Source organism: Alexandromys fortis, unplaced genomic scaffold (genome assembly GCF_014885135.2).
Source record: "Alexandromys fortis isolate MF-2015 unplaced genomic scaffold, M_Fortis_MF-2015_v1.1 scaffold_21, whole genome shotgun sequence".
In the NCBI taxonomy this organism is placed as follows: Eukaryota; Metazoa; Chordata; class Mammalia; order Rodentia; family Cricetidae; genus Alexandromys; species Alexandromys fortis.
Window position 1 is genome coordinate 1,550,012 of NW_026067905.1, and position 22,915 is coordinate 1,572,926.

At 41.6% G+C, this 22,915-nt stretch overlaps 2 long non-coding RNA genes across 2 annotated transcripts in view; one reads left to right on the top strand and one right to left on the bottom strand.

Moving 5' to 3' along the window:
* The window catches only part of LOC126497343 (uncharacterized), a 249,664-nt gene that overhangs the window by 36,194 nt on the left and 190,555 nt on the right, over nucleotides 1-22,915 (top strand). The gene's annotated exons all lie outside the window — the stretch shown is intronic.
* On the bottom strand, nucleotides 75-21,791 carry LOC126497342 (uncharacterized). The gene is made up of 3 exons (XR_007590590.1): nucleotides 21,725-21,791; nucleotides 4,288-4,546; nucleotides 75-195 (listed from the first exon to the last, which is right to left on the bottom strand). It is a non-coding gene; the product is annotated as an uncharacterized lncRNA (long non-coding RNA).

The following is a 22,915-nucleotide window of genomic DNA, read 5'->3' on the forward strand; positions in this document are numbered from 1 at the left end:
GGAAATCTTTTTTTTTTTCAATAAAAAAATTATATTTAAAAAAAAAAAAACCCAAAAACAAGATTATCCTTTTGTGGGCTGGAGAGAGGGCTCAGAGGTTAAGAGCACTGGCTGCTCTTCCAGATGTCCTGAGTTCAATTTCCAGCAGCCATATGGTGGCTCACAACAAGCTGCAATGAGATCTGGCGCTGTCTCCTGGCAAGTATATAATAAATAAATAAATTAATTAATTAATTAATTAATTTTTTAAAATGTTCAAAAAAGATTATCTTTTTGTATAAAATTCATGCTGAGAAAAAAAATTGAATATCTGGCACATGCTTGTAATCCCAGTACTCAGAAGGCTGAGGCAAGAAGATTGCCATGACTATCATGGGTGCTGGGAATCGAACCCAGGTCTTCTGCAAAAGCAAGCAGTGCTCTCAGCCACGAAGACATCTCTCCAGGCCCATTTTCTTTACCGACTTCACTGATTATTTTGAAGGTATATACAAAGATTCTACAACCACATGGACAAAAGAGGTAAAAAAAACTCAGGCAGGAGGTCCCTAAGTTATTTCAATGTACAAGCATTCTGTGTTTCCCATGATTACAGACAGGAAGGAAATTTGCATTGTAATTACATGTGTGCTTCTTAGAGACAAAGGGAACGACCCTCTCACAGTGGTGGTGAGCAGAGCCTGTCTTATGTGCTATGCACATAGGAAACACAGTACCTTCCCATGACCTAAAGAGCCTCCACAAAATGACCACTGATAGTTTATACTATGAAAGCTGGAAAACTTAGATTAAGTCCTATGAAAAAACCTTAGTTTGAGAAAAAATATTAAGTAGAGGAGGCAAATAAATAATATGTCACCAGTGAGCTCCAAATGAATCCTTTACCCCCGAATCTGACTGTGAGATTGCAACATTCAGACTCTCTAACTCAGAAGTCTGCAGAGAAGATAGGAGCTCATGTGAGCTCAAGGGTCCAGGGTTCCAGGGTTTATTGTCCTACTGTCATGCTCTGGGGAGATTAATGGAGACTCTTCCATAAATGTTTTGGGTATACCAAAGAAATGGCTTGTCGGGCTGGAGAGATGGCTTAGCGGTTAAGAGCATCGCCTGCTTTTCCAAAGGTCCTGAGTTCAGTTCCCAGCAACCACATCGTGACTCACAACCATCTGTAATGAGGTCTGGTGCCCTCTTCTGGCCTTCAGGCATACACACAGAAAGAATATTATATACATAATAAATAAATAAATATTTTTTTTAAAAAAGAAATGACTTGCCACCAAACCTTTGTATAAAGAAGCCAGGCAGCATGCCAGGCAGGACCCTGGTTGGTGACCAGCGCTGTAATTCTTCTCTTCATTGTCTTCAGATCATACTTCTCGCTAGCTTCAGCTGTCAAGTTGACATAATCAAAAATTTCAACTGGGGGGATTGCCTCCAACAAATTGCCCCACAGGCATGTCTGTGGGGTGTTTTCTTGATCACTAATTGATTCAGGAGGTCCCAGCCCACTATGGGTGTTTGGGATCCTGGGCTGCATAAGAAAGCTGGCTGAGTAGAAGATAGGGAGTAAGCCAGTAAGCAGCATTCTGTCTTGGTTTCTGTCTCAACTAAATCCATCATTGGGCTTTCTTTCCTGATGAACTCAGCCTATAAGATGGCATAAACCTTTTCCTTCAGCATTTGCTTTTGATCAGAATGTTTTATCACAGCAAAATGTTGCATGAATAATAAAAACCCAGAGACAGAAATTAGGGTGCAACCTGAAGGTCAGAAAAGCAAAACAGCCAACCACTGGCTCTTATCTCTACCTCCATCCGAAATCGCGATCCTGCCTCCAAGAATCTCAGAATGAGACTGACTGAGAGCTGTCTCCTCCCATCTTATATTCCTCTCTAGTTCTGGGATAAAGGGCGCGCACTGCTACTACCCAGTTTCTATGGCAACCTAGCATGGCTACCTGGATTAAAGGTGTGTGGCACCACTGCCTGGTCTATAAGGCTGACCAGGGTGGCTGTTTTACTCTCTGAACTTCAGGCAAGCTTTATTTATTAAAAATACAAATGAAATAGTGCTACAACAATAATGCAGCCTAGAACAATCCTTGCCCGCAAGGGTGGTTCCATTTTCCCTGTACACCAAGTGGAGTCTCCTCTAAAGAAGAATAGCACAAGTGGTAAGCAAGTTGGGAAACTGCTGCTTGGCAGACTTTTGAGCTGGAGCCATGACTCCGAGGTCAGGAGCACTTGTTATACGATCATGAGTCCCAAAGTTTGGATCCCAGCTTCTTTGTTACAAACAGGTGTCCTGCACACCTTGTCAATACCAGCTACAAGGAGCCCAGAAACAGGGAGGGTCACTGGGGCTTTCGGGCTTCCAGCCTTGCACAGAGGCCTAAACTCCAAGTTCAGGGAGAGACTCTGCCTCAAAGAATAAATGGAGAGTAGCAGAGGAAGACACCTGACTCCCTTCTAGTCTCTGCACTAGCACAGATTGTCACTCTCAAATGAGCTCTCTCTCTCTCTCTCTCTCTCTCTCTCTCTCTCTCTCTCTCTCTCTCACACACACACACACACACACACACACACACACACACACACACAAATAGGCCCTTTGAAAGAGAATGAACTATGAGATGACAGCAGATTCCATAGAAATTCTAAACAGCATTCATATCCTGTAGAGCATGAAGCAAGGTCTGTCTGCAAAATCATCAATTACTACACCTTAGACCCAAAAACCCTAAGAACTGTGTCATACACAATAACACTTGGTGTATGAATGTATGATAGCACCAAGAGGGAAGTAAACAGTTATTGCTTGTTTTGTTTGGATACAGGGTCCCACTATGTTTATGAGGCTAATCTAGCACTTGCAACATGGCCCAGACTGGCCTTGAAATCACCATCGCCCTGCCTCAGCTTCCTGACTATTGAGATTATAAGCATTTGCCACTATGCCTGGCTCTATCTTTAAATAAAACTTTTTAAGGAAATGAAACACATGTCTGCGTGCATGTGCACACGCACACACAGATATATTTATCTTTCTTATTTGCTCATTTATTTTTTATTTTTGCCACAGTGTTCACTGTTGACCCTAGCTGACCGGACACTTGCTGTATTTCTAGAGTGAAAAAAATGCAAGAGGACTAAGTTTCTTAGAGATGTGACATCCAAGTCACAGAGCTGGGGTAGTGCACAACATCCTCGCCAGCATCGTGTCTTTTTGCCTTTGCTCCAATTCTTCCATCAGGAAAGGGGCTGGCAATAGGCTAGGGCCAAGACTTGATTAAGCATTCTTCCTGTGAACAATTGGAGTGCTCTCCTAATGGTATAAAAATACAACAGAAGCATGTTAAAGACAGAAGGGTCAGGCACGGTAAGGCATTCTTTAGTTTATTGCCAGACATTGGTAGCGCACGCCTTTAAACCCAGCACTAGGGAGACAGAGGCAAGAAGATTATTGAGTTCAAGACCAGCCTGGTCTACAGAGTGAGTTCCAGGACATCTGGGCTACACAGAAACCCTGTCTTGAAAACAAACAAACAAAAACAGAAAGAAGAGTGAGTGAGACACAACCAAAAAACATCATGCACGCTTATGTTATGTCTTGAAATTTTCAGAGATGGTTTGAATGTTGAAGAGGCAATCTCTTGATATCTGTCTTCTCTTTGTTGCTAAGTGTCAGTGTGAAAAAAAATGGAACAATCTTTTCCAGAACCATGAGTCACCTCCCAAGCAAGGAAACAAACAATGAATGGCATTTCAAAGCGAAGATTTTAGGAAGCAGTGGTAAAGGGACCATTCTGAGAGAGCTGGCCGGTGTGAATCCTGACCCCCAAGGTTCACAGCCATGAGTGCGGGTCTCTGGCCAGCTGCATTTTGTATGGCTCCCCGAGAGAGTAATGATTACTGAGCTGGTAAGAGAGTCTGTGGGACTTTTCAGCCCTTTATTTTCACAATGCATGAGTTCGGGGAGGGGAGAATTCCCACAATCCGAGCCCTGTGGCTTTACTTACTTGGTAGTTTGTAAGAATCTACTTCTCTGAGGACAGTGGCATCTGTACAACTCCACCACGAAAGCCATGTTACACTGGTTAAACTGGTTCAATGGGTATGAACAAAATGTACAACTCCACCACGAAAGTGCCGTTACACTGGTTAAAACCGTGGTAAAAACCGGTTCAGTGAGCGTGAACAAGATGCTTGCGTTTCAGAGTCCTAATAGCCAATTAATGTATTTGATGGCATGAAATGAAAGATTCCACTCCACCTGGGCTCCACGTACCTGGCTGTTATGTTGTCTGGTCTAACTTTTATGTCTCAGGAAAGAAAGCAAGAGACATGGAGGGATCTTTGCCGATGGTGCTTCCGAACACCTTAAAGACACAAAGTCTTTTCTCCCGGCTGTGGTGTCCACTCCCCTGAGCCTGTGGGTAAACACACAGCGTTGGCAGTCTTCCATGGAAAATACAAGTCGTCACGCAGGAAGAAATGGGCCATTCCAGAGCTCCCACAGTCGCCGAAATGAAGAACTACCGCATGTTCTGTGTCACAGGGAAGGCGAGAAACGGGGAACAAGGTTCTTGTGAGTGGAACTTAAGTTAGCTGTGAAGGGTCTGACTGCTTGCTCTAAATGTATATTTTCTCCCAATTGTAAATAGGATTATGATTAGACCATGCAACTCTTCTCAACCCACAGAGATTTAAAGGCAGGTTCCCGTCTGAGGATTGCTCCCAGGGTCTGAACTATCAGATGTGAAGAACTGACACGGGTTCCTCAGTTTGACCAAGGTTTGGATTAGATAATTGCTAACGCCCTTTTCATCTCTGTATATGATTCCACTGATGACTGTCAACTTTTGTCTCCATTGTGCAAGATACCTGGCCAAAGAAACTAAAGGAACAAGAGGTCTATTTGACCTGCAATTCCACAGTGCTGGGAGCTATGAGGTACCTCATCAGATTGCACGAGCACACATGAGTGTACAAGCCTGGGGGCACATGCCCACATGTGTGCAAGCCTGATTTGACCTTAGGTCTCTTCCTCCATCACACTTCGCCTTAGATGAGCCCAGAACTCACATTTTTGCTGTTCTGAATACCCTGCTTCATTAGCAATGTACCAGGGTAACAGGCAGGCTGTCCTACCCACCTAGTGTTTACATGGGTGTTTACATGGGTGCTAAGGACCAAACACTGGTCCTCGTGCTCAGGTGTCAAGTGTTTTACATACTGAGCATCTCCCTAACTCAGAAAATAATTTTATGTGTATTTATTTAATCAATGGCAGTCCTAGAGCCTAGGACTTCTCTAGCCATGTGATTTTGACAAAGTTAACAGCATCAGTCAGAGATTCCCTCCTGTGGTGCGGGCCTCAGACCCAATCACAATGGTTGGTCACACCCATAAGAGTTTTGCTGTTACAAATGGGCTCATCTTTCCTGATGAGTTGGTGTTGTAGCTCATAGGGTCACAGCTAGGAAAGACCATTGACACCTTTTCTCTTTCTGCAGCTCGCCTTCTGATGCCAGCCAGCAGGGAGGAAGCTTCCAGCTCAATTCCAGTTCAGTTTTAGAAAGGAGCTTTAGACGCCAAAGTTCATATCTGTATCTCTAGCCCTTCCTACTTTAAAAAATAGTGTCCCTAACTCTTGAGTTACTTAGTCTCATTGCTGACATTTAAACATAAGGCTGATGCCTCAATATTTGGTTTGAATTGAGATATGTAAAAGTAAATGCTAGATACGCCCCTCCATTTTACACAGACATCATTAGATACCGAGTGTGTGTGCACTCAAGTGCTGCTTCCCTTTCCCACCCCTGCCCACACCGAGTCTGAGGTCAACAAGGTCCTGACCAGAAAATCTCAACTATCACTGTTTATTAGGATGGACGGATATTAGGTACTTTTCTCTGGTCCCTGTCCATCTCCCTTTCTTAGGCTTCCCTCATTGAGTGGCAGTCCGACTTTGTGTCCCTCAACAATAATATTGTTGAAGTTTTCTTTCTCTTCCTGTAAAGAAACATTTGGGACATCACATACACACATCTGTAAAATGCACATTTTTCAGGCTTTGGGCATCTATATCTAAGTAGAATAGGGGTGTCATCCCAACTCTGCAGAGACAAAGCCCAAACAAGACAATACAATGGTTATTTCTAAATAATGCAACAAACACCTCCATCTGAAGACCCTGTGTTTTGACTCCTTCTTTGGGCCTCCAAGGTTACCAACACATATGTGTGCATACAGACACCGACACATAAACAAAGAACTGTAAAATAAAATCTTAAAAAAAGATGGACTGGGCGTGGTGGTGCATGCCTATAGTCTCACCTACTCAGGAGACTGAGACAGGAGGATTGCTTGAATCCAGGAGTTCTGGGCTGCAGTGTGCTATGCTGATCAGGTGTCTGCACAAATTTGGCATCAATATGATGACCTCCTGGGAGCAGGGGACCACCAGGTTGCCTAAGGAGGGGTTAACCAGCCCAGGTTGAAAAAAAAAAAGAAAGAAAGAAAGACAGGCTGGTGAGATGGCTCCGTGGATAAAGGCACATTTTTTTACTTTTATCGTAAAGCCTGGGGACATAAGTTCCATGCTTGTGACACTCATGCTAGAAGGGAACAGAGACCTGCACTTTTTCTTCTGACCTCTCTACACACTCTTAGTAGTATGAGCATGTAAACACACACACACACACATACACCACACACACACACACACACACACACACACACACACGGCTTACAAACACCTCCTGTGTGACGGTGTGCTCCTAACTCCTTCCAGGCACAGCACTGAGCTATCCTAACTGGTTTTCCCTTCACCAAGTTCTGTTGGTGGGAAGTATTGCTTAATGCTCAGTTAAGGAAAGAAGCTCAACTTCCTCTGCTTCTCTGCTTCCAGTATGCCTACTTCCCATTCCACAACATTGGTTCAGTTCGGAGCATTCCCTAAGGAAGAAAGAGGAACCAAGGAAGATGTTCCCCTCTGTCTTGTCCTTAAGATACCTCTAGAGCCTGAGGATACATAAGTGTGTTAACTTCTGAAAGCAACAGAGTGGAATTCAACATGAAGCCTTTTAGGACTTGTTTAAAATTGTTTTGTCTATCGCTTCAATAAGATGTTTCATTTAATGTTTTCATGAGTGCCGCCTTAGCTGTATCAAATAAACATCCACAGAAAGCATTTAGCTTGTCTACGATCTAGTTATTCTCCCATTGTTTTGGGTGTGTGTGTGTGTGTGTTAGAGAGACAAAGAGAAAGAGAGATGGGGAGGGAGGGAAGGAGGGAGGGACGGAGGGAGGGAGGGAGGGAGGGAGGGAGGGAGGGAGGGAGGGAGGGAGGGAGGGACAAGGGAGGTATGTGGGTACACTCATGCCATGGCACATATGTGAAGGTTATTGGTTCTCTTCTTACCCTATGTGAAATCCAGGAATTGAACTCATGTCCTCAGGCAAGTGTGTGCCTTTACCTGCTGAGCCACCTAAGCTTAGTCAGCACACTGGTAACATTATTCAATACAAGCCAGGTCATACCACTTGTATCCTGGAAAGGCAGTGGGAAGCAGATAGCAACAAGTCACACTATTCAATGTTGCATGCATGCCACAGGCCCTAAGTTTTTCCTCATAATGAAATTATTCCCATCTTAGGGATGGGACTACCAAGCCCACATGCACACATTCAATCAACTTTATTGGTGATGACAATGCCTCTACTCTCCATGACTTCTTACTGATGAAAACTAGGCTCTCTGGTCTGTGGCATCATTCTTGGCAGTTAAGATTCCTGAAGACTATCACCTGGGGTGGAAATAATATTAATAGTTGTTCTATATTGCTGGAAAATGGGCAACACCAGCCCCACTAACTAAACATGCAATGAATAGCAACAACAACCTGAACCTGTCATTCAAACCATCCTTCTTTGTCTCTTGAAAGTTTTGTTTAAACAGCCCTCATCAAGATTGAGAGAAGCCTGGGCAGTTTTTGTGTTCAGCATAATTGTAGGTTTTAATTCTCAATCTTTAGAAACTTTTATAACTCTTTTTAAGAAGAGAGAAAGTTCTTAAATTCTAAATGCTATAGTTTGCTAAAAGACAAACTTAGGAATCCAAGAGAGATAATTTTTCTTCTTCCTCTCTTTTTCACCCACCTTGGAGAAACTAATATGGGAAAGATGCTACATTACAGTAAACTGAGAGAGACTAATGAACAACAGGATAGAAACTCACATTAAATTGCTATGTGGTGGTAGCTCATCTCACCCCTAGACTCACTGTACCCTCATTCTTGATGGAATTTTGCCCCAGATGTGGCAACAGTTGCTTTTTTCTGGCTTAGGGTTTTTTTTTAAAGATTTTATTTTTTAATTATGAGTGAGTGTGTACACTTGTTAGCGCGTCTGTCTGCTCATGTGAGCACAGCTGCTCACTGAAGCCAGAGGCACTGGATCCCTCTGTAGCAGGCATTGCCGGAGGTTGTGAGTCACCTTGCACAGGTGTTGGAACTAGATTTGGGTCCTCTGGAAGAGCAGTTCTCATTCTCAACAGATGAACTACATATCCAGCCCCTGTGCTTTTAAAAAGTTATATATACAGGACAATACCACCTGCCTCACAAATCCAGTCCCCCTCCCACATATACTATTGTTCCATTGTCTACTTCAATGTACGTTTTCAACTATCTTTCCCCCACATGGATCTGTGATTCTAGGGTCCTGACTTGTCATAAGAAGTATAAGAAATGTCAGTCATCACTTCTCATTTCTAGAATTATGTAAGCAGGAAAATAACGAGGAAGAAATGAATAAATGGGTTCGTACTGCCATCTGGTGACAATGATAGAAATATACAGACACATTCTGAGACCTCAAAACAAAATTACCAGGTAAGAGCAGAAGTTGGCACAGGTACATAATCCCTGCCCTCAGGAAGTGGAGGCAGAAAGATAGTAAGATGAAAACCAGCCTGGGCCAATCAACTAATAAGACATTCACTGTTTTAAATTATGTCAATAAATATTAAAGCTGGGTGTGGTTACTCATGCCTTTCGCCTAGTATTTGGGAGACACATGCAGGAACATTAGGAGTCAAGGTCACCCTCAGTAACACAGTGAATTTCAGGTCACCATAGACTACCTGGGACCCTCTCTCAATAAAATAGAAAAAAATAGAGAAAAGGAAGGGGGGAAGAAGAGAGGAAGGGAGGGAGGAGGGAAGGAGGAAAGAAAGGAGGAAGAAGGGAGGAACAGAGAGGGAAGGAAAGACAAGAAGAAAGGAGAGTGCTCAACAGTCTAATTAGAAAATGATGAGCACGTGGTTAAAGTTTGGCTCCCGCTGGGATTTGAGATGCTGTGGTTCACATGGTTCTTTTCTATGCCTTCAGGAGTGAAGTGGGGCCTCTAATGCTCATGCCCAAGAAATATACAAAATGCAAATATTGTTGTTTTGTTGTTGTTTGTTCTGTTTTTGTTTTTGTTCTTTTACTCTTTTGAGAGCCCACCACCCAACACCCAGTTAAATACATGGAGACTTAGTCTTAGTTATGAATGCCTGGCCTTAGCTTGGCTTGTTTCTAGCCGGCTTTTCTAACTTTAAAATTATCCCATTTCTCATTGACTATGCCTTGCCTTTGGGCTTTTAAGTTTTCTTTATTCTATATATCTTTCTTTGCTTCTTACTTCATGGCTGGCTGCATGACCAGGTAGCTGGCCCCAGCGCCCTCCTCTCCTTCTCCTTTTTTCCCTCCTTCCTTCTCTTTTTCTCTTTGTGATCCTAGATTTCTCCTCCTATTTATTTTTCTGCCTGCCAGCCCCAACTATCCTTTCTCCTGCCCCCTATTGGCTGTTCAGCTTTTTATTAGACCAATCAGATGTTTTAGGCAGGTACAGTAACACAACTTTATAGAGTTAAACAAATGCAACATAAAAGCATGTAACACATTTTTGCATCTTTAAACAAATATTCCCCAGCATAAATGAATATGACACATCTTCAACTAATATTCTGCAACACTTCATGATCCTTTCACCTCCTTGGGAGGACTCTGCCTCTCAAGATCATTCCAGGATTGACAGCTGAAAGGCACGCTGTGTAAGAGGCACAGCATTCCCAGAAATGTCTCCTCTCATGTTCACATTCCAGCAGGTCCCTTGATGTTTAATAGAACATTGTTTACCTTCTAGCCGATCCTTCGGGAGCTACATCCATGAAATCTCAACAGTAGGACTGCCTAAACAAGAACAGCCTAATGACAACACTAGTTGGCATGCCAGCCCAGATGCAGGAAATGTCACAAGGCCCTAGATGGACCTACAGACCACTAATGGCTGTAGAAGGGAAGAACCAGTCTTCTCAAGGGACAATCGCCTTGAGAGGCTATCTAATCCCAAATGATCAGCCATATATATATACACATATATATGCAACGTTAAATGGACTTGGCAATTTGTAAGGGGCGAGAGAGAAGATTATATATGTAATGATGTAAATGCAGGATTCATGCATGAAATTCCCAAAAAGTTAATTAACTTTAAAAAATTTAAAAAAAAAGATTTGAAGTTTATGTATACATAGAAGTAAGTTTCTACTAGTTCCTGCTCTTAGCATTCTGTGTGTGTAGTACTATTTTTGAATCTTTAGGAAAATGAGGGATGGGAGATCATCACCCTTATCTAATAGGTCACAAAGCTCAAGTAACCCAAGTCTGTATGGAGAGAGGGGAGAGGGAGGGGGAAGGGAGGGAGGGAAGGATGGAGGGGGGAGGGAGGGGGGGTTGGAAGTCTCCCTGATCCTTTCTTCCTAATTAAACATACCGTTTGCTCCAATTGTTATGTCAGGTCTCTTAAAGTGCATTCATGTGCAAGCAGGCATGTATTGAGTGTCTAGAAGAGACACAATGAATGACAGATTTGCATTTAATCATAGCAATATGTACATTTCAATATCATTCTTTCCTGCAACTGATTCAAATGATTTGAGAATAGAAATTGCCCCTCCCCTTCTGTTTGACACCCCAAAAGCCCATGTTAGAAAATAAGAAGATTCTGTGTGGCACCTTGGAGGCGGTGGTATAAGGGTCAAGAGGCCAGGGTCTCCTTCAGGTGCAGGTCAGGTTGGAGTTCAGCTTATACTATATGAGACCCTATTTCAAAAAAAAAATGTAATTAAAAGCAACTGTAGATTCTGAAACCATATTACATTCTTCAGTGTGCCTACTAGGAAATGCCAAAAAGGGCTCTTGTCCTCTCCTTAGCAACTCTAGGATATTTATAAGGCTTACTAAAAAAACTAAATGAAGCAGGCTTGAAAGTTAGATCAACAGTGAAGAGCTCTGGCTGCCCCTGCAGAGGACCTAGGTTTGATTCCCAGCACCCACATGGTGGCTTACAACTATCTGTAATTTCAGTTCCAGGGGATTCAAAACCTTCTCCTGCCCCTCAAGGGTACTGCACACATATGGTACACATACATACATGTAAGACATATAAGAAACACTCATACACATGGTAAAATTTTATATAAAATTTTTATATATAATATATTATATATAAATATGTGTTAAAGACATGCATATATATATATATATATATTTGAGCACTAGAGAGGCAGAGGCAGGCAAATTTCTGATTTTGAGGTCAGCCTATGCTGTGGGATAATGCTCTTATACATTATAAAGATTTGTCATTTATATTGGTTTAATGAAACACTGATTGGCCAGTAGCCAGGCAGGAAGTATAGGTGGTGTAAACAGACTAGGAGAATTCTGGGAAGAGGAAAGGCAAAGATGCAGTCACCAAACAGACACAGAGGAAGAGGAGAATGCCTTACTAAGAAAAGGTACCAAGTCACGTGGGTAAACATGGATAAGAATAATGGGTTAATTTTAAGTTGAAAAAGCTAGTGAATAATAAACCTGAGCTAATTGACCACATAGTTTATAATTTATATAAGTCTCTGCATATTTATTTGGGACCAAATCGCTGCGAAACTAGGTGGGACAGAAAGTTTCATCTACAAGCCTGGTCTATATATGAGTTCCAGGACAGCCAGGGCTACACAGAGAAACCCTGTTTCAAAAACTAGTCATCATCAGCAGCAGCAGAAGCATCATCATCAAATAAATGAGTTTACAAATTGGATGAGAGACTGAGGAGAAAATTCAGTCATAAAAGTCTTTGTCTTGAAAACTTCATGGCCTGAGTCCAATTCCCAGACTCCAGATAAAAAAGCTAGGAATGATGGCATCCATTTGTTTCCACAGTATTGAGAAGCTGGAGACAAGAGGATTCCTAGGGCTTACTGGCTCACCAGACAGATTAACATACTTGATGAGTTCTAGGCTAATGAGAGGTTAAATTTCAAAAAACAAGGTAAATATTACCTGAGGAACAATGCCCAAGGTTAACCTCTACCCTCTATACTTACATGAGCACATACACACACACACACACACACACACACACACACACACACACACGTGCACATGCAAGAGAGAGGGAGAGAGAAAGCTGAAGGATTATGGTTGCTCATTTTTTTTAATATCTATCCCTGCCTATTCTGCTTGTAGAATTTTCAGTGAACACTGCTGGTTGTTTCCAGTGGCACGGCCATGACTTTAACAAAGAGTCAAAAGAACTTCAGTTAAATCTTTAGAATGTGGTATTGGGCCAGTCTCAGTGATAATTCTGGAACAATGGGACAAGCCACTGTACATGGATTACACAACCATAATCTGAGTTCTTGATAAAATATGTAGATGTTGGAGAAAGTTGACAGTACCATGCTCCCATGTTTCTGGCCTGGCTGTGGTCATATGGAAAGTTCTAGATATGGATTATCAGCTTTATTGAAGAAGGAGCTGTGGGGCCACTTTCCGCCACCTGGCTCCCGGCCACCGGCTGGCCTTACCCCAAATAATTACATGGAAACTATATTCTTTTAAACACTGCCTGGCCCATTATCTGTAGCCTCTTATTGGCTAACTCTCACATCTTGATTAACCCATTTCTAATAATCTGTGTACCACCATGAAGTGGTGGCTTACTGGGAAGGTTCTAACCACCATCCATCTTGGGTAAGAGAAGCATAGCATCTGACTCACTTCCCTTCTTCCCAGCTTCTGTTCTGTCTACTCTGCCCACCTAATTTTCTGCCCTATTAAAAGGCCAAGGAAATTTCTTTATTTAACCAATGAAATCAACACAAAACAGAAGACCCTCCTATATCACTTTATCTTTCTGTTCCTAGAGGTCTGAAATAACTCCCACCCTCTTCATCCATCTCCAGATATCTGATGTGAATAACTCAATTCCTTTCAACTTTGGCTTCTAGGATACTTCCTTACCCTACAAAATCATAAACAGACATGTAAAACTATGTAAACATCAGAAGTTACACCTAGATTAACTTCATCCTCTCTGCCAGCTGTATATCACCACTGAGAAGACAGTGAATAAGGTCAGAGAATATTCCGGGGGGGGGGGGAACACTTTTAAAGAGAATTCTACTCATGACCCTGTAGATGACAAAAGCATTCCAAAACTACTGTTTAAAAGTATAAACAGGTTCACAAAGGTGTGTGTGTGTGTGTGTGTGATACATGTGAGTCTTCAGGTGAGCAGGTCATTCCAATGCATTTAGAGGCCATGGCAGAATGTCCAATATCTGTACTCTGTTGAGCTAAGACAGGTTTTGCAAGGTTTTGGATCACACTGTCAGCCCCATGGTTACATTAATCAAATAAAAAACTTGAGGCCAAAAGGCAGAGCCTCTGGTTGGTCTCTCTTGTAAGACTTTCTTTGGACCACCAGCCCCTTCTTTGGTGGCAAAGAAGGAAGGTACCAGTTGCTTCTCAACCTTTCTGAGATAGTAGGTCTTTCAGCCCAGTCTCTGATTACCAAGTCTTTATTTGTAAAATCATAAGTTATAAGATTAGATAAAAACAACAGACATGGAGATTTAGTATTAATTATAAAAGCTCAGCCTTAGCTTAGACTTGTTCCTAACTAGGTCTTATAACTTAAATTAACCCAGTTCTATTAATCTATGTTCTGTCTGTGGCTTTTTACCTCTCCTCCGTTCTGTGCATCCAACTTCCTCCGTGTCTCACTAGAGACTCCCCACACCTAGATTCGTCATCCGTCTGAGTTCCTCTCTTTTTATGGGAGTCCCACCTAACCTCTTTTGCCTCATTATTAGCCTTTTAGTTTTCTATCAAACGATTCACAACACATCTTCACACAGTGTACAAATATCCCAAAATGGGAGCCAGTGGCTAGTTGACAGAAAGTAGCCATAGAGAGTAAAGAAGGAGTCAGGAAGACTGATAGAGAAATGCACAGGAAATAGTAAGGAGGGACCTTGAGTGTAGTGGTCTTTTTTGGTTTGGTCTGGTGGCAAAGAAGAAAGGTACCAGTTGCTTCTCAACCTTTCTGAGCTAGTAGGTCTTTCAGCTTAGTCTCTGATTAACAAGTCTTTATTTGTAAAATCGTAAGTTATAAGATTAGATAAAAACAACAGACAAGGTCTCATCATTTTGGCTTTGCTGACCAGGCAGTGAGCCCTTGGTATGCCCCTGTGTCTGTCCTCCAGTTCTGGGATAACAGGAACACATGCCCCTGTGTAGTAATAGGGAGCGGCAGTGGGCTGTGTCCCGCCACCTGCATGGCTAGCTTATGCCCCGAAATAATTACACAGAAACTGTATTCTTTTAAACACTGCTTGGCCCATTAGTTCTAGCCTCTTATTGGCTAAGTCTCACATCTTTGATTAACCCATTTCTAATAATCTGTGTAGCACCATGAGCTGGTGGCTTACCAGGGAGGAGCTTAACCTGTGTCTGTGTCTGGCGGGAGAATCATGGTGACTGTCTGACTCAGCTTCTTTCTCCCAGCATTCTGTTCTGTTTACTCTGCCTACCTAATTTTCTGTTCTATTAAAGGGCCAAGGCAGTTTCTTTATTTAACCAATGAAATCAAAACAAACCAGAAGACTCCCACATCACCCCTGTGTCTGGCTTCCAGTACTGGGACTACAGGAACACATTCTTATGCCTGACTTTTTACATGGGTACTTGGTATTCAAACTCAGGTTCCCAAGCTTTCACAGGTACCTATTTAATCATCTAGCATCATTCTTCTGTAACCAGGAAATATGCCGCTATGGGGATGTACAAACCCTACCAAATATTTTTGCTAAAATTAATTACAAGTCTCATCAGAACTTTTAATCTAATTATAAATTTGTAAAATCTTCAGAAATACATAAAATGATACCACAGAAATACAATCAGGAAATCCAAATTATTTTAGAATATAAATTACAAAAGAGGTTGTAAAAGACCATACCAATTAAAGTGAATATTTTTAAAGAAACATCTTAGCAATTGCAATGATTAAGCTTACTTTGAATGTGTTACAATGCTAAAAATATATTTTGCCACAGGAAGGGAAAACTGAAGTACTGATAGTTCTTGCTGACATTAAGAATAAATTTCATATATCAGTGCTCTTATACTGATGCCATTAAATAATGTAACAATAGAATAAACATAAGAATGAGTATTGTGTGATGTGACAGTAACATTAGGTATAATGGTGGCTGTACTAACAAAAAATCCTTGTAGTATTAGTGAAATAACCATAAAGTAATATCTTCAAAATAAAAATATAAAAATGCCAAAACTCCAAACTGCGACATAAGGTGATCTCATGTTCTGGAATAAAGCATAAAGGGGAAAGTGTGTTATTCTTTTTGTTTATTTGTTTGTTCGGTTGTTTGGTTTTTCCAGAGTTTTTCTGTGAAACTTCTCTAACTGTCCTGGAACTCACTCTATAGTCCAGGCTGGCCTCAAACACTCAGAGCTCCACCTGTCTCTGTCTCCTGAATACTGGGATTAATAATGGGTGTGAGCCACCACTGCCACCCTCAAGGGGAAAGATTTAAACATGGGTTTTTTGTTGTAAGGAGGGCATGCTTGTTCATCCCAGCCACCTGGCTAGCTTAGCACCAAACTAACCACACAGAAACTGTATTAATTAATTAATTTAATTAAAACTATATTAATTAAATACTTGGCCCATTAGCTCTAGTTTCTTGTTGGCTAATTCTTACATCTTAATTTAACCCAGTTTTAGTAATCTGTGTATCACCACGTGGCAGTGGCTTACTGGGTAAAATTCCCAGTGTCTGTCTCTGGCAGATCCATGGCATCTCTCTGACTCTGCCCTTCTTTTTCCCAGCATCCAATTCTGTCTTCCCTGCCTACCTAAGTTCTGCCCTATCAACAGGCCCCAAATGGTTTCTTTATTAACCAATGAAAGCAACACAAAGACAGAAAGACCTCCTATACCAGTTTGTAATTCTCTAAAACTGTTCATGAGTCTTTGGTTTCTCTGTTGTATGAGGCTGTTCCAAGTTGCCCAGGCCATGTAATAATCACTAAGAAACTATATTATTTCAATCACTACTTGGCCAATCACTTGTGTACTGCTAGCTAACTCTTACATCTTTGGTTAAACCATTTCTATTACTTTATATTTTACCACAAGATTCATGGTTTACTGGCAAGGTTCTGGCATGTCTGTCCCTGGTTGTAGCTACAGTGCCTCTTCTGACTCCACATTCTTTCTCCCAGCATTCAGTTTAGTTTTCCCCTCCTAGCTCTGTTCTACTCTGCTATAGGCCCAAAGCAGTTCTTTATTAATCAATGGTAATCACAGCATACAGAGGGGAATCCTCCATCACTTCCCCTTTTCTGTCTAAATGAAAAGGAAGGTTGTAATTTTAACATAGTAAAATTGCACATAACAAAACAGGTATCAAGCAAAAATTAGTTACAATAATTATATCTACTTTATCTTTTTATCATAACTAAGGAAAAATATAATTATCTATTCTTCAATTCTATCAGAATCCAGAAGGATATAATATTACTTAAAGTAAACAGGAAATACATTTTAAGAAACTTCCAAAACTCTAGAATTGACAGAGAATCTCACTACCTGGACAGTCACACAAAGTTATTCTGCAACATTGTGGCATCCATCTTGGGCCTACAGGATGCATCAATAGAATCCATCATTCTGCTGCATACAAGAAACACACCACAAACTCAAAGACAGACATCGGTTCAGAGTAAAAGGTTGGGGAAAAAAATTTCCAGTCAAATGGACCTAAGAAACAAGATGGAAAAGCAGACTTTTCCACAAAGCAGGAAATTTCAAAGACAGTTCTGCATATATTGGCAGTTTGTCAATCATTTTTTTCTGTGCCCTGCAGAATGTCTATCAGACATTTTCATGAAGCAGGAACCCCCAAAGGATCATCTCACCTTTAGGCAAGTTCAGCAGTCATTTATCTGTGGGTCCTGCATGTCCATTTCATACAGCATAACATCAAGCAGTCCAGGCAAGAGCAATTTCTTGCCCAAATGGGAAGCAAACTCATAAGGAGTCTCTCTGATGCCCATCTTCCTCTTGAAGTAGACTGGTGCTGCCAGGAGCAGATGTGTCTCATTGTCATCAAAAGCCATTAGTTCTTAAAACCTTTTAAATGCCATATTCCAAAGGTCTCTGAAAGATTTGAAGAATACCTACCTAACTGAAATATATCTCTATATATCTAGAAAACTAACATGACTACAAGCTTGACTATTATAGATGAACCTATATTTATTAATTATATATTACATTTTTAAATAAGCTGCACAATCACAATACCTTAATCAAGAACAGAAATATACATATAACAAAGTTGACCTTAAATTTGTATCAATAAGCCAATTATTTTGGGGCTAAGCGGCTGGAAACCAACAAGTGATGCCCTCCCACAACAAGACCTCTCTCTCTTAAAGGTGCCATGCTTCTGCTTGCTTCTAGCAAATAGAGCAAGAAGCTGTGTTAAACTCTGCTTTTTTGAGTCTAGAATTCCTTTTCAGGATCTCTCAGGTTTTTATGTGGATGTAGTTATCCATGTTGGTGTGTTGATCCGTTGTATGAGGCTGTTCCCAGCTGCCCATACCATAAAATAATCACTCGGAAACTGTATTATTTAAATCATAAGTAATATATGATTTAAATCACTTAAACATATTGTTAGCTAGGTCTTATATCTTTGGTTAACCCATTTCTATTATTTTATATTTAACCATAAGGATCATAGTTTACCAGCAAGTTTCCAGCACATTTGTCCCTGGCCACGGCTATGTGACTTCTCCTAACTCTGCCTTCTTTCTCCCAGAATTCAGTTTTGTTTTCCCTGCCTAGCTCTGTTCTACCCTGCTATAGGCCCAAAGCAGTTTCTTTATTAATCAATGGTAATCACAGCATACAGAGGAAAATCCCACATCAACTTCTCCATAATAAAAAAGAAAATGTGAATTTTTACAATAAACCAAGCAAGATCCCTACCTACCAGTTCACATCCACCACTCCAGTTTCATCTTCTCTCAGAGCTTTGCTTGTTTGGGGCTAAGACTCTAGCTACATTTCTCTTTTGTGACTATAGCGAGTTCTCTGTTTAGAGAGAAGGAGAGAAAAGTAAATATCTGAGAGAAAGAGTGGCAGGAAGTTTCCCAAAATCTGTGCAAGACTTCAGACAGAAAAGGAAGCAATTGCTTTCTGCATGCTTTCCCCAATAATATTGTTATTTATGATATGCATCAAGTCCAGTTCAGTCCATGGTGATCTGATGCCCCAAGGTCAATCTAAATCCACAGTTGACTGCCTGGGGTTGGGGGTTTCACCTGAGAGAACCTTAGTCCCACTGTGAATGACATCATCCCCTCTGATCCCAGACTCCAAGGCCTGTCTTTGATGCAGATAAGAAACAGAAGTGAAGCTTCCTGGGTTAAGACATACCCGGAAGGCAGTGGAACCCCTCATTTCGTCTGCTGCCCCAGCAACAATAGAGTGGAAGACCAACAGAGATTGTCAAAGATCCCTCAAACGCACTATTTTCCCGGATGAACAGTGACAGAAGTAAGTGCCTAGATCCAGAAAAAGAGATTATAGAGAGGAATGTTTGAGAAATTTGTAAATGAGGGAAAAAGAGCAGGGAAAACAGCAAGCTAGTGGTATTATATGGCCCTGGGTATTCATACACAGGGACACACACACACACACACTTTTGTGCTTCAGGCCCATTGTAGAAATGTGTGACCTTAAAATAAACAGGACAAGACAAGGGGCACATTGCAACATATACTGCTGAGTCATGCAGATGCTTATATAATTTTGTACCCATTCTCATCACCTTGGCAAGAATCAATAGTCCCTCAGATCCCAAAATAGTTCCACATGTGATTCCCAGCTGACTGGGAAGCCGACGGCACCTGGCATGGTGAGCAGGGAACACTCCCAAAGAAGTGATGACGCAGAAACCATCCTCCCATCCAGAACCAGGTCAGCGGAACTTAGGGGGATAAATCTGGTAGCTGGAACATCTTGAAGGTATGAAAAGATATCCTTTCATTATAACTTGAATTTCATACAGCATTTAAAAAGGAGTATCAACCATGATTACGAATCAGATGGCTGGGTGGGCTTGGAGCTCAGTGGGTGAGTGCTTGCTTGGTGTGTAGAGAGGGCCCAGGATCTGATTTTTAGCACCCATCCCAAAGTATCATAACAAGTTGGCTTTGTCTATTTCTTTGGCGCTATGTTAATCAGTTATTGTTTTATTCTGAGCCTATAGCTGAGAGATCAGTGAATGAAGATACCTCTTTGTCAACAACAGAACAAACAAGGTCAGCCAGGTGGAGTAGTCGAGCCAGCATTATTGAACTAAAACGTGAGGCCCAGGCCCAGGTTCATTTTTATTATTACATTTACATTTTATCCTTTAATATATTACCATTATCCAGGGCAGTGCTTATAAAATGCCTTAATTCTAAACTGAATTTTAACCTAAGCAAAATATTTGCTTTTTAGGATAGTCTGGATCTTCAGTAAATTCTAGATCAATTTTATTATAAGGAACAGATCTGTGTTGGCAGAGGCTGCTCGTTCGTTTCCTGGCTTCTCAGACCCAAATAATCACCTAGAAACTATATTAATTATAACATTGCTTGGCCTGTTTGCTTATGCATATTTCTAAATAACCCTTACATATTAAATCAACCCTTTCTATTAATTCGTGCATCACTATGAGGCCACGGCCTACTGGCAAGGTTCCATCATCTGTCTCCTCTGGCAGCAGCTACATGGCATCTCCCTGACTCTGCCTTCTTTCCTCCTCTATCTGCTTGGACTTCCCGCCTTGCTTTATTCTGCTAAGCCAGATTTATTCATTAACCAATAAAAGCAAGACATATACAGAAAAACCTCCCACACCAGATCTGAAATGAAGAAAGCAAAATGGTTTTATGTGTTGTATTCTTCTATGAATCAAATCAAGAAGAAGTTACTTTATTTTTAAAAGCTAAACCTAAATCCAGTCTTTCTTTTTAAAATTTTATTTTTATTGTATTTGTAGGGATGTTTGTTTATGCTTGTGTACCATGAGCATGGACATGCTCGGTGCCTGTGGAGGCCAGAGAAGGGCATTGGATGCCCTGGCACTGGAGTTACAGATGGCTGGAAGTCACCCTATGGTGCTGGAAATTGAACCCAGCTCCTCCGGAAGAACAGCCAGTGCTCTTAACCCCCGGGCAGTCTCCTCAGCCCCAGTCCTGCTTTTCCTGTCTCACAGATTACCATAGATCTGCTCTACTTGCTGTTACAGAATCAAAGAGGCTTCACATTAAAGACCATGGTTACCCATTCATGGTCGGTGTTAAACCATGATAGAAGGCTGGTGAAGAGCAGGGTTGTAGACTGTGGGTGCCTGGTGGGACCTGAGTTAAATCTCTAGGACTGCAAAATAAGAGCAAGAGGAAGGAGGAGAAAGAAATACAAGAAAGCTTGTGTGGGGTGTGCTAGCTAAAACTTCCAGCAGATGGCAGTGTCTAAGAGCATTATGGCACGCAGCTTCCTCACAGCTCATTTCCACACAGAGCATGTTCAGCAACGGGGCTTGGCGCTTGGGTGACCTCAGGGCCACCACTCAACCACACTCTCCACTGCCAACAAACAAGAGTCTTTGAGCTTTGGCTAAAGCTGCTTTTCGAAATATTGTGGCATTCATTGTCTTTGGAACTAGCAAGGTGTCACATTTTTCTAATAACGTTTTCATGTGGGACTGCCCTTCAGCTCAATGGTTTTAATAAGTTACCGTAAGTTTGGTTAACTTTATTTGAGGAATTTTATGTAAAGTACTTGAAACATGACCTCCTTTATCCCATACAAAGTCTCTTGTAGCTCGGGCTGTTCTCAAACTCACTATGCAGCTATAGACGACTTTGGAGCTACAATTTCTGATCCTCCTGCCTCCACTTCTCAAGGCTGGAGTTGCAGGCATGTCCACTGTTCTTGGTTTAAAGCAGTACTAGGGCTCAAACCCAGGATCTTTTATATGTTAGGTGAGCACTCTACCAATTAGGCTGTAATGTATCCCAACATCAAATTTAATTCTTTCTGTAGTGATAAGAGCAGCGGGGCTGCGTCCCCGGCACCCGGCCGCCTGCATGGCTAGTTTATGCCCGAAATAATTACACGGAAACTGTATTCTTTTAAACACTGCCTGGCCCGGCTTGTTCCAGTTTCTTATTGGTTAGCTCTTACATATTGATCTAACCCATTTCTAATATTCTATGTAGCTCCACGAGCTGGCTTACCAGGAAAGATCTTAACCTGCGTCTGTCTGGAGTGGGAGAATCATGGCGACTCCTGACTCAGCTTCTTTCTCCCAGCATTCTCTTCTGTTTACTCCACCCACCTATGTTCTAACCAATAAAATGGGCCAAAGCAGTTTCTTTATTAATAAGAAATCACTCCCACATCATCTTTCCCTATAATTATGCTTGCCTTGCTTACCAGGCTTACTAAGCTTTGGAGTGCTGCTGCTTTGTGTTAGCTCTTCGGAGTCTTGCCCAAGCATAAACACAGGATCAAGACTGTTGACATGCACACAGGTGACCACAATGCTCATGATAGATCTGTTACCTGGCAACAAATAACTGCTTATCACACTTCCCTAACAGATAAAGCCTTGTACAAACTACTTAACTGCATCCTTACCCTGGCTGGACAGGCACAAGTCCTCTGAGCTCACCACGGTCATTCTCACCTCCATACTGAAACTTTGTTCTCCTTGTTGAAAAATCTCCTGTTTCAGTCCTGAAGCCACGTGCCTGCCTTGCTTCAAATGTTCTCCACCAAGTATGCACTGAGATCGGTCCCCCTCTCCCGTCTTTGTCCTTCTATCTTCCCTGTGCATCTTCTCAGAGTGATGAAAGCATCATTTTCAGAATTAGATTCTGTACACGTAACTCCTGCTTTCTTTAACTTGATGGTAATAAAGCCGGTCTGGTCTTTATTCATTCCCTGACTTAGGAATTCTGGAGATTAAATCCAGGGCCTCAGCAAACTAAGCATGGATTCTACCACTGAACTACCCTCATAGCCCACATTCTGATTCCTAGATACTCAGAGTCATCTATGGTTCGTGGAGCATCTTTAAGGTATAATCCATTCTTTATGTTCAGTTGCCTTGGAATTCACGTACCTTTTTAAATGAAGCTCTTTTCACAGATGTGTGTAGCAGTCGTATCTGTCATAACACTCTTCTCTTTTTTCCAGACAAGGTCTTAGGTAGTTCAAGCTAGCCTTGAACTCACTAAGCACCGTGGATGACCTTGTACTTATGATCCTCCTGTCTCTGCTTCCTATATAGGTGCTATGGTTACAGACGTGTACCACTACATCATTTGATATGGGATTCCCCCCTGTATGGTGTAAATATGTTTTACTACCATTGGTTAATAAAGAATCTGCCTTGGGCCTATGGCAGGGAAGAATAGAGCAAT